This window comes from Arachis ipaensis, chromosome B3 (genome assembly GCF_059453495.1).
Source record: "Arachis ipaensis isolate K30076 ecotype BB chromosome B3, ASM5945349v1, whole genome shotgun sequence".
NCBI lineage: Eukaryota > Viridiplantae > Streptophyta > Magnoliopsida > Fabales > Fabaceae > Arachis > Arachis ipaensis.
This window is the reverse complement of record NC_142438.1, coordinates 52,599,972-52,611,207: the sequence shown is the minus strand read 5'-3', so window position 1 is coordinate 52,611,207 and position 11,236 is coordinate 52,599,972. Positions and strand designations below refer to the sequence as shown.

Sequence of the window (11,236 nt, the reverse complement as noted above, 5' to 3'; positions counted from 1 at the left end):
TTCAAAAAGCATGAAATGGTTAACTGGTTAAAATAATGCTTTCTAGTTTCTTATATTCTATGCTTTTGTTTGCTCAAAATGTTAGATTTGACATTCTAATTAAACTACGTTGGCAAGTCCTCTTGCGTTCATGTTATAAAGAGGATAGAAATATATATCCTTTCAGTTTAAAACTTATAACCTAAGTCTATTTGTAGCATGGACTGCAAAGTGTCTTTCATGTTTATTTGACTTCTGGCATATATATCAATATAATAAGAAAGGAACCAAATTTGTCATGCGGCAGCCATATTGTGTAAGGGATTAACTCTTTAAATAGCAATATATATAATTAAATAAAAATATAAAAATTATACTTTATTAATATTATTTTTAAAAAATTCATATTAAGTTAATTTGGGGTCATTTTTTATTAATATTATTTTTTAGAAATTCTCCCTCACTTTGTGTATGTCCCTTCTCTTTTGTTTTATCTTTTTTTAGCATAGTTATTAACATTAAAATATTATGCATGCTTATCTTTATTTGCTTATCTATACTTGTTTGTGTAAACCATTCATGGTGAAAGTATAAATTATATTCATGATAAGACTTTTGTTTGTTGTGGTTTCTCGTTGAAAGGGAGTTTTTAGGTTTTTTTTAAATATTATCCCTTTGATATATAGGAAATTAAAATCATTAATAATGAGAGTTTAGGTTTTTTTTAATATTATCGCTTTGATATGTAGAAAATTAAAATTATCAATAATGGAAAATCAGAACCGAAGTTGGATGTATGATAGAACGTATGACCAGAGGCGAGGTCTTAAGCCCAGTTTTGTTAAAGGGGCAAATGAATTTCTCAGAGGAGGTTTAGTTAGGTGTCTATGTACCAGATGTCAATGTGGGAGGTTTAAACAGTTGATCGACATTAAGATTGATCTATATACTCATGATTTTAAACCTAATTATTGAGTTTGGACAGAGCATGGGGAAGAGATAACCACAGAGAATCAAATGGTTGCTGATGAGATGGTTGTTGATGCTTTGCAACCTGAGTTTCACATGTACATGCAACCAACAGTGGAGGAACCAAATCGAGATGCTAAGAGATTTTATGACCTCTTAGATTCAGTTAGTAAACCCTTGTAAAAAAATTGTATCCATTCACGATTGTCACTTGCTAGTAGTATGCTGAGTATAAAATCAGAGGGAAACCAATCCCAAGGATCTTTTGCCCAGTGGACAACTTTGTTTAGAGAAATGCAAACAACTCCAAATGAAATTCCTTCTAATTACTATGAAGCTAAGAAAATTATTTCCCAGCTTGGGTTTAGGGAGGTTAAGATAGATTGTTGTGTCAATGGTTGTATGATATATTACAAAGAGGACAAAGATCTTAAACAATGTAAATTTTGTGGGGAAGAGAGATTTAAGCCTAGGAAGGGTAAAAATAAAGAAATTCCAAATAAAAGAATGCATTATTTGCCGTCGATTCCAAGGCTACAAAGGTTGTATGCATCAATGAGTACTGCCCCTCATATGTTGTGGCATCACCAAAATTGTAGAAACGACGATGTGATGACACATCCTTCCCATGGTGAAGCATGGAAATATTTTAATACCAAGAATCCTCATTTTGCAAGCGAACTGCGTAATGTTAGACTTGGACTTTGTTCTGATGGATTTTCTCCTAATATTTATTTTAGCACACCGTACTCTTGCTGGCTTGTTATAGTCACCCCTTATAACCTTCCACCTCATATGTGTATGAAAGACCCCTTTTTTGTTCCTAACGTGCATCATACCCAGAAAAAAATTCCAAAGAAAAAATTGATGTTTATCTTCAACCATTGATAGATGAACTTAAAGGGTTATGGGATGAAGGCGTCCTAACATATGACATTCATAACAAGAGGAATTTTCAGTTAAAGGCCGCATTAATGTGGACCATTAACGATTTTTCTGCTTATGGAATGTTGTCTGGTTAGAGCACGGGGGGAAGATTAGCGTGTCCAATATGCATGGAGGATACCAAGGCCTTTTGGTTAGATTATGGCAGAAAAAATTTGTGGATTGACTGTCATAGGAAATATTTACTTGAAGGTCATCCTTATAGGTGTAATAAAGTTGGTTTTAAGAAGAATGTTGAGGAGGATGAAGAACCTCCTATTAGGCTTAGCAGCGAACAGGTCTGGGAAAGAGTTAGACAATATCCTAAAATAATTGACACAGGAGGACAAGTGCGATTGAGCGGATATGGGGTGGAACACAATTCGACCAAAAGGAGTATATTTTGGGATCTCCCATATTGAAAAGATCATTTGGTTCGTCATTGTTTGGATCTAATACATATTGAGAAAAATGTTTTTTATAACATAATAAATACTGTTATGGATACTGAAAGAAGGACAATGAAAAGGCAAGGTTAGACATGGCTGTGCTTTGTAGGCGACCGGATTTGAATTTGGTGCAGGTACGCGAAGGTCATTAGGCAAAGCCTAAGGGCAACTATATCTTGACACTCCAACAACGAAAAAATGTTTGTAAATGGGTACAAGAGTTAAAAATGCAAGATGGATATGTTTCAAATTTACAAAGGTGTGTTGATATCAGGGGAGGAAAATTATTTGGGATGAAAACTCATGATTGTCATGTATTTATGGAGTGTTTGCTTCCATTAGCCTTCAATGAGTTGTCAGACCATGTGTGGAAACCGTTGATTGAAATAAGTCAATATTTTAGAGACCTTTGTTCATCTACTCTTCGGGTTAGCGATCTTGTACAAATGAAAGCTAATATTCCTGTTATTTTGTGCAAGTTAGAAAGAATTTTTTCTCCTGCTTTTTTTGACGTAAGGAGCATCTACCAATTCACTTGGCATATAAGGCACGTGTTTGTGGACCAGCTCAGTATAGGTGGATGTATCCATTTGAGCGTGAAATAGGCATGTATAAGAGATCAGTGAAGAATCAGGCTAGAGTAGAGGGTTCAATTTGTCAAGCATACCTGGCTAGAGAGACACCGAGTTATTGTTCTTATTACTTTGAGCCACATGTATTTTCTAAGAAAATAAGGCCGAATTGAAATGATGATGATGATGAAAGTTCATATGAGCTACCCTTTCTATTTTTGATCAACCGGGTGTTCTTGGGGGAGCCAACAAAGACAGGTGGTTGACTAGTCTGGAAATGAAAGCCGCTCACTTACATATCTTGTTGAATTGTCCTGAAGTCGATAAATTTAGAAGTCAATACGAGCAAATCCATGGAAGCAATAATTCTTTATCCAACTTTCCATCATGGTTCCATGAGCATGTAAGTTATTACATTTTTGTTGACTATATTTTTATATGTCAAAATAAATCTTGTTTTTATAAGTACTATATTTTTATATTAGGTAAAAAATCCCAGTAATGGCATAAGTTGTCCTCATCTATTGAGTTTAGCATTCGGTCCAAAAACTAGGGTAACAAGTGTTGGTATGTTCAAGGTTAACGGGTATAGATTTCATACTCCTGAGCATGCATGTGGAAAGAAGACAGACAATATAGGCATATATATTAAAGGTGACGGAGGGAATGATGCATCTGACTGATTCGGTACTTTTAAAGAGATTTTGATTGTTGAATATCTAAGTCTTGTTAGTTTGAGAGTTACTTTATTAGAGTTACTTTATTTTACTATGAGTGGTATGACCTTACCAGGCCTCGGGAAATGCATAGACACAAAGACTACAAAATAATTGAAGTATTATCTACTAGGAGATATGGGAGTTACGATCCATTCATCCTTGCACAAAAAGCTAGACAAGTGTATTACATGCCATATCCACAACGCTTAAGTCTAATTAGAAGGTTGTGATTACATGTAAACCACAAAAAATAATGGAGGAGGCACAAAATGAGTTTGAAACTGAGGTGTATCAGAATGATGAGCCTCTACATGCTAGGATCATTTCAGAAACCGAGTTTCCACCATCATTAGCATCTACATCAGGAGATGTTGATATGATACAACTTCAAGTAGCTGACCTCCAGGTTCCTAATAATGTAAATAATGAGGATGAGGATGACATTAAGGTCTATGATGACGATGATGCTTACATTGATGATGATGAAAGTTCAGAATTCTCGGATTGAGGTTTATTCAAATTAGAAAACTCTTAAATTTATTCAAATTAATACATTTGTATCGCTTAGACAAGTACATGGCTGCTATTAAATGTGTCATGAGAGCACGGGAATTCTAAATCTGACTTTTTTATTTTTATTTTTTGTTAAATTACCTTTGAATTTAACAACTAGATTGTGATACAGTACCTCTGCAATTTACTCCAATTCTATTCTAAATCTGATATTCTTATTTCTAATTGGTTTTGCACTTTTGTTTAGTTTAATGCATGTAGTCATCATCCTACAGTGATGTATATATATAGTTGTTTTTTCTTTCGGATTATTGTAATATTTTAGAAGCTTGACTTTGTTGAAATAGTATGTTTTTACTCCAATTCTAAAGTTAAAAACTGTATTTTTTGTTAAATTACCTTTCATGAACAAGTTACTTCAATTCTATTGTGATCCGTTGTTCCCAACAATGGTGTAGCTAGCACCAAGTTGCTAGGTTTTATTTTGATTCTGCACCGATTTGCATTGTCATATGGAAGATATACGATATTTAATTATGAAACTATTGATGATTCATTCAAAATGTGATGGATCATTTGGAAACACAGCATAGGGCATATCTAATTAGCCATAGAGTGAAAGCTGACAAGTCTTTTAATAATATTACTGTATCTACTAGTCCTATACAGCTATACTACTAGCTTGGAAGAGTTCTTTAATTCACCTCTCCCTTGCAACTTGGAGGTTTTTTCGTCCAATTTGCACATGGTATAATGATTCCTAATTATAGTCATTTTACAAGTTTAGTTAAGGTATGTATCTGAATATATTATGAATTGTTAAAGAATGGCATTTTAATAAATTTTCTTTAATTTTCTGTTTTACCTTCTAATAAAATGTGTACAGGATATGGTTGGTAGAGACGGAGATCACAACCGTAGCTGTGGCCGTGGCCGAGGCCGAAAGGGGAGGCCTAGGCTTTCTACCGGTCACCCCTTTGACTTGCATGCAGATCCATACACTCTTGTTGGGTCATCATCAGGCACGACTGCTCCAACCAATGAGAGACCGGCACCTATTGCTACTACTACTCTCTTTCGTCAGGAGTCTCAGATACACATGATGCCTACTCCTAGTGTGGCAAGATCATGCACTCAACAAGCCAATGAACCTTCTAACACTACCTCACATGGTGTACAGAGTGATCCAGCTATTGTAGCTCCCAATTGAGCAGGATCTTGTGGAGAAAGATAAACCACATCTAATGGTACCCAAGATACTCAGGGTCAAGGAACTTCCGCTGCCACTGGTCACTCCAGTACAAGTGCTCCCAAGCTTAGATATGATGATGCCAAATGGTTTGTTATTTACTTTAAATTTTATGAATAGCATGTCTTATTTTTACTAAGTAATATGTCTTTATCATTTTTTGGGTTTTTGATGTAGTTGGCACCCACCTAAGCCTGGCTTGAAGCGTATTTCTCAGGTTTTTAAGAAAAACTGCAACAAGCCTTGGCTGAGTTTTGATGAGACAGAAGATGATACTCGAAAAATATGGTGGACAGAGTGGAGGATAAATTTTATCTACCTTGTTTTACGTAATTTACAATGTTATGTATCATAGTATATTATATAATAACAAGATGTTATTTCTTTTTTTAAAATAGAAATGCTTTGACATTTTTGACATGGAAGAGGATGATATCTATCAAACTTGGAGGTTTAGGGCTGCTAAGCACTTGCGAGGTATGCTCCATGCCATTCGCAAAAAAGGTGCCCATCCATATTGGATCCCACCAGAAGTTCTTGGTGAATTGATGAGACGTTGGAACACGAATGCCTATAGACAATTACAGGCGAGAAATACAGCTGCCAGGAAATCGACTCGAGATACCTCCCTTCACACTGCAGGAAGCACCACATTTCCAGAAGTGAGGTTACGCTTGGTAAGTTGTTTATATAACTTTTTTTTTTACTTTATACTATCAGTTGCCATCATAATTCCTCTAAATGGACATATTATCACTTTTTATGATTGTTTATAATTCCTATAAAATTTGTTTTAACACTTGCTGAATAAGAGAATTATGGTTTATTATTTCAATTGATTAAAAAGGTTCACATATAATTGGGATGACTTTGTTATGTGTGGTGATGTCAAAACTAAGATGGAAACCATGTATGTATTATGTAATCATAAATGGTGAATTATTATACCTATGCACATATGTAGTATCTAAAGTGAAAAGTCAAACAAGAAATTTAAAAAAGGAAAAGGCAACTTCTTAATTAACCATCAATAATTGATATATTTTTATTATGTTGGCTTACAATTTCTTTCAACCTGTGATGTATTGAGTGAGTATAAAGTCAAGCAATTTATGGAGATGATTGAACCTGGGACACTTATGTACACTCATATTTATTGATAATTTGATTACATTATGTAGAATCATTCACTTGGAAGACCATCACGTATGGATGAGTTTTTTTAGCACACTTATACTCGCAAAGAGGATAGGACTCAATGGGTTGATGAGCACTCTCGAAAGACAAAGGTAACTTACCTTCATTGTAATATTGGACTTATTTTTTTCACATATCCTCTTTGCTTTTACATTATTGATACTTATAGTAGTTTATCAATCATTTCTCTTCATTGTAGGATATATTTCAAGAGCGTATGTTTCAGAGTGAGTGGTGCACGAAATTGTGATCTCAGGCAACGACGTCAAAAACTCTGTACGCACGTCTTAATAAAGTGTTTTTCATTCACAATTTCGATACAACTAATCAGCAAGTGCACTGGATCGTCCAAGTAATAAACCTTACGTGAGTAAGGGTCGATCCCACAGAGATTGTTGGTATGAAGCAAGCTATGGTCACCTTGTAGATCTCAGTCAGGCAGATATAAAATAGTTATGGAGTTTTCGAAAATAAATAATAAGATAAGGATAGAAATACTTATGTAAATCATTGGTGAGAATTTCAGATAAGCGCATAGAGATGCTTTTGTTCCTCTAAACCTCTGCTTTCCTACTGTCTTCATCCAATCAATTCTACTCCTTTCCATGGCTGGCTTTATGTAAGGACATCACCATTGTCAATGGCTACTTTTGATCCTCTCCGGAAAATGGTCCGATGCGCTGTCACTGCATGGCTAATCGTCTGGAGGCATCACCCTTGTCAATGGCTGCATTCCATCCTCTTGTGAAAATGGTCCAAATGCTCTATCACAGCACGGCTAATCATCTGAGGTTCTCGATCATACTGGAATAGGATTCACCCTCCTTTTGCGTCTGTCACTATGCCCAGCACTCGCGAGTTTGAAGTACGTCACAGTCATTCAATCCCAGAGTCCTACTCAGAATACCACAGACAAGGTTTAGACTTTCCGGACTCTCATGAATGCCGCCATCAATCTAGCTTATACCACGAAGATTCTGATTAAGAGATCCAAGAGATACCCATTCAATCTAAAGTAGAACGGAAGTGGTTGTCAAGCACGCGTTCATAGGGAATGATGATGATTGTCACGTTCATCACATTCATATTGAAGTGCGAATGAATATCTTAGAAGCGGAATAAGTTGAATTGAATAGAAAAACAGTAGTACTTTGCATTAACTCATGAGGAACAGCAGAGCTCCACACCTTAATCTATAGAGTGTAGACACTCTACCGTTTGAAAATACATAAGTGAAAGGTCCAGGCATGGCAGAATGGCCAGCCCCCAAAACGTGATCACAGGATCAAAAATACAATCTAGGATGTCAAATACAATAGTAAAAGGTCCTATTTATACTAAACTAGTTACTAGGGTTTACAGAAGTAAGTAATTGATGCATAAATCCACTTCCGGGGCCCACTTGGTGTGTGATTGGGCTGAGCTTGAATGTTACACGTGCAGAAGCTCTTTCTGGAGTTGAACATCAGGTTGTAACGTGTTTCTGGCGTTCAACTCTGGTTTGTGACTTGTTTCTGGCGTTTAACTCTAGACAACAGCGTAGAACTGGCGTTCAACGCCCTTTTACATCATCTAAACTCGGCCAAAGTATGGACTATTATATATTTTTGGAAAGCCCTGGATGTCTACTTTCCAACGCAATTGGAAGCGTGCCATTTTGAGTTCTGTAGCTCCAGAAAATCCACATTGAGTGCAGGGAGGTCAAAATCCAGCAGCATCAGCAGTCCTTCTTCAACCTCTGAATCTGATTTTTGCTCAAGTCCGTCAATTTCAGCCAGAAAATACCTGAAATCACAGAAAAACACACAAACTCATAGTAAATTCCAGAAATGTGAATTTAACATAAAAACTAATAAAAACATCCCTAAAAGTAACTAGATTCTACTAAAAACATACTAAAAACAATGCCAAAAAGCATATAAATTATCCGCTCATCACAACACCAAACTTAAATTGTTGCTTGTCCCCAAGCAACTGAAAATCAAGTAGGATAAAAAGAAGAGAATATACTATAAATTCCAAACTATCAATGAAACATAGCTCCAATCAGATGAGCGGGACTTGTAGCTTTGTGCCTCTTGAATAGTTTTGGCATCTCACTTTATCCATTAAGGTTCAGAATGATTGGCATCTATAGGAACTCAGAGTTCAGATAGTGTTATTGACTCTCCTAGTTCAGTATGATGATTCTTGAACACAGCTATTTTATGAGTCTTGGCCATGGCCCTAAGCACTTTGTTTTCCAGTATTACCACCGGATACATAAATGCCACAGACACATAATTGGGTGAACCTTTTCAGATTGTGACTCAGCTTTGCTAAAGTCCCCAATTAGAGGTGTCCAGGGTTCTTAAGCACACTCTTTTTTTGCTTTGGACCTTGACTTTAACCGCTCAGTCTCAAGTTTTCACTTGACACCTACACGCCATAAGCACATGTTTAGGGACAGCTTGGTTTAACCGCTTAGGCCAGGATTTTATTCCTTTAGGCCCTCCTATCCACTGATGCTCAAAGCCTTGGGATCCTTTTTATTTACCCTTGCCTTTTGGTTTTAAGGGTTATTGGCTTTTTGCTCTTGCCTCTTGGTTTTAAGAGCTTTTGGCTTTTTCTGCTTGCTTTTTCTCTTTTTTTTTTTGTCTATTTTTTTTTCTGCAAGCTTTGTTCTTTGCTGCTTTTTCTTGCTTCAAGAATCATTTTTCTGATTTTTCAGATTATCAAATAACATGTCTCCTTGTCATCATTCTTTCAAGAGCCAACATATTTAACATTCTTAAACAACAACTTCAAAAGACATATGCACTGTTCAAGCATTCATTCAGAAAACAAGAAGCATTGTCACCACATCAATATAATTAAACTAAGTTCAAGGATAAATTCAAAACTCATGTACTTCTTGTTCTTTTGAATTAAAACATTTTTCATTTAAGAGAGGTGATGGATTCATAGGACATTCATAACTTTAAGACAATGTTACTAAATACTAATGATCATGTAATAAGACACAAACATGGATAAGCACTTAACATAGAGAAAACGAAAAAAAGAGAATGTAAGAACAAGGAATGAGTCCACCTTAGTGATGGTGGCGTTTCCTTCTTGAGGAACCAATGATGTCCTTGAGCTCTTCTATGTCTCTTCCTTGTTTTTGTTGCTCCTCTCTCATAGCTTTTTGATCTTCTCTAATTTCATGAAGGATGATGGAGTGCTCTTGATGTTCCACCCTTAATTGTCCCATGTTGGAACTTAATTCTCCTAGGGAGGTGTTGATTTGATCCCAATAGTTTTGTGGAGGAAAATGCATTTGAGGCATCTCCGGGATCTCATGGTGATGAGCTTCATGCGTCCCTTGAGATCCATGAATGGGCTCTCTTGCTTGCTCCATCCTTTTCTTAGTGATGGGCTTCTCTTCCTCAATGATAATGTCTCCTTCTATGAAAGCTCCAGCTGAGTAATATAGATGGCAAATAAGATGAGGAAAAGCTAGCCTTGCCATGAGGGAGGACTTTTCGGCTATTTTGTAGAGTTCAAGGGAGATGACTTCATGAACTTCTACTTCCTCTCCAATCATGATGTTATGAATCATGATGGCCCAATCCACAGTAACTTCGGATTGGTTGCTAGTGGGGATGATGGAGCGTTGTATGAACTCTAACCATCCTCTAGCTACAGGCTTGAGGTCCAGTCTTCTTAGTTGAACCGGCTTGCCTTTAGAGTCAATCTTCCATTGAGCTCCTTCCACACATATGTCCATGAGGACTTGGTCTAACCTTTGATTAAAGTTGACCCTTCTAGTGTAGGGGCGTGCATCTCCTTCCATCATAGGCAAGTTGAACGCCAACCTCACATTTTCTGGACTAAAATCTAAGTATTTTCCCCGAACCATGGTGAGATAATTCTTTGGATTCGGGTTCTTACTTTGATCATGGTTCCTAGTGATCCATGCATTGGCATAGAACTCTTGAACCGTTAGGATGCCGACTTGTTGGATGGGTTTTGTTAGAACTTCCCAACCTCTTCTTTGGATTTCATGTCGGATCTCCGGATACTCATTTCTCTTGAGTTTGAAAGGGACCTCAGGGATCACCTTCTTCTTGGCCACAACATCATAGAAGTGGTCTTGATGGGCTTTGGAGATGAACCTTTCCATCTCCCATGACTCGGAGGTGGAAGTTTTTGCCTTCCCTTTCCCTTTTCTAGAGGATTCTCCGGTCTTAGGTGCCATCAATGGTAATGAAAAAGCAAAAAGCTTATGCTTTTACCACACCAAACTTAGAATATTTCTCGTCCTCGAGCAAGAGAAGAAAGAATAGATGAAGAAGAAGAAGAAGAAAATATGGAGGAGAGGAGGGATGTGTTTCGGCCAAGAAGGGAAGAGAGGGTTGTGTTGTGTGAAAATGAGGAAGAATGTAGGGCTATATATAGGGAAGGGAGGGGGGTAAGGTTCGGCCATAAGGGTGGGTTTTGGGTGGGAAATTGATTTTGAATTTTGAAGGTAGGTGGAGTTTATGAGGTAGGTTTATGGGGAAGAGTGGATGGATGTGAGTGGTGAAGTGGTGATAGGGAAGAGAGATTGAGGTGATTGGTGAAGAGTTTTGGGGAAGAGTGTTTATGGGATTGTGTGAAAGAGGGGTGAGAAGAAGTGAGTGGAGGTAGGTGGGGATCCTG

General features: G+C 36.9%; 1 pseudogene; it reads left to right on the top strand.

Annotated features, from left to right (window-relative positions):
- The first annotated feature begins 747 nt into the window (after nt 1-747).
- On the top strand, nt 748-2,926 carry LOC148570643 (uncharacterized; annotated as a pseudogene).
- Nucleotides 2,927-11,236: the final 8,310 nt, after the last annotated feature.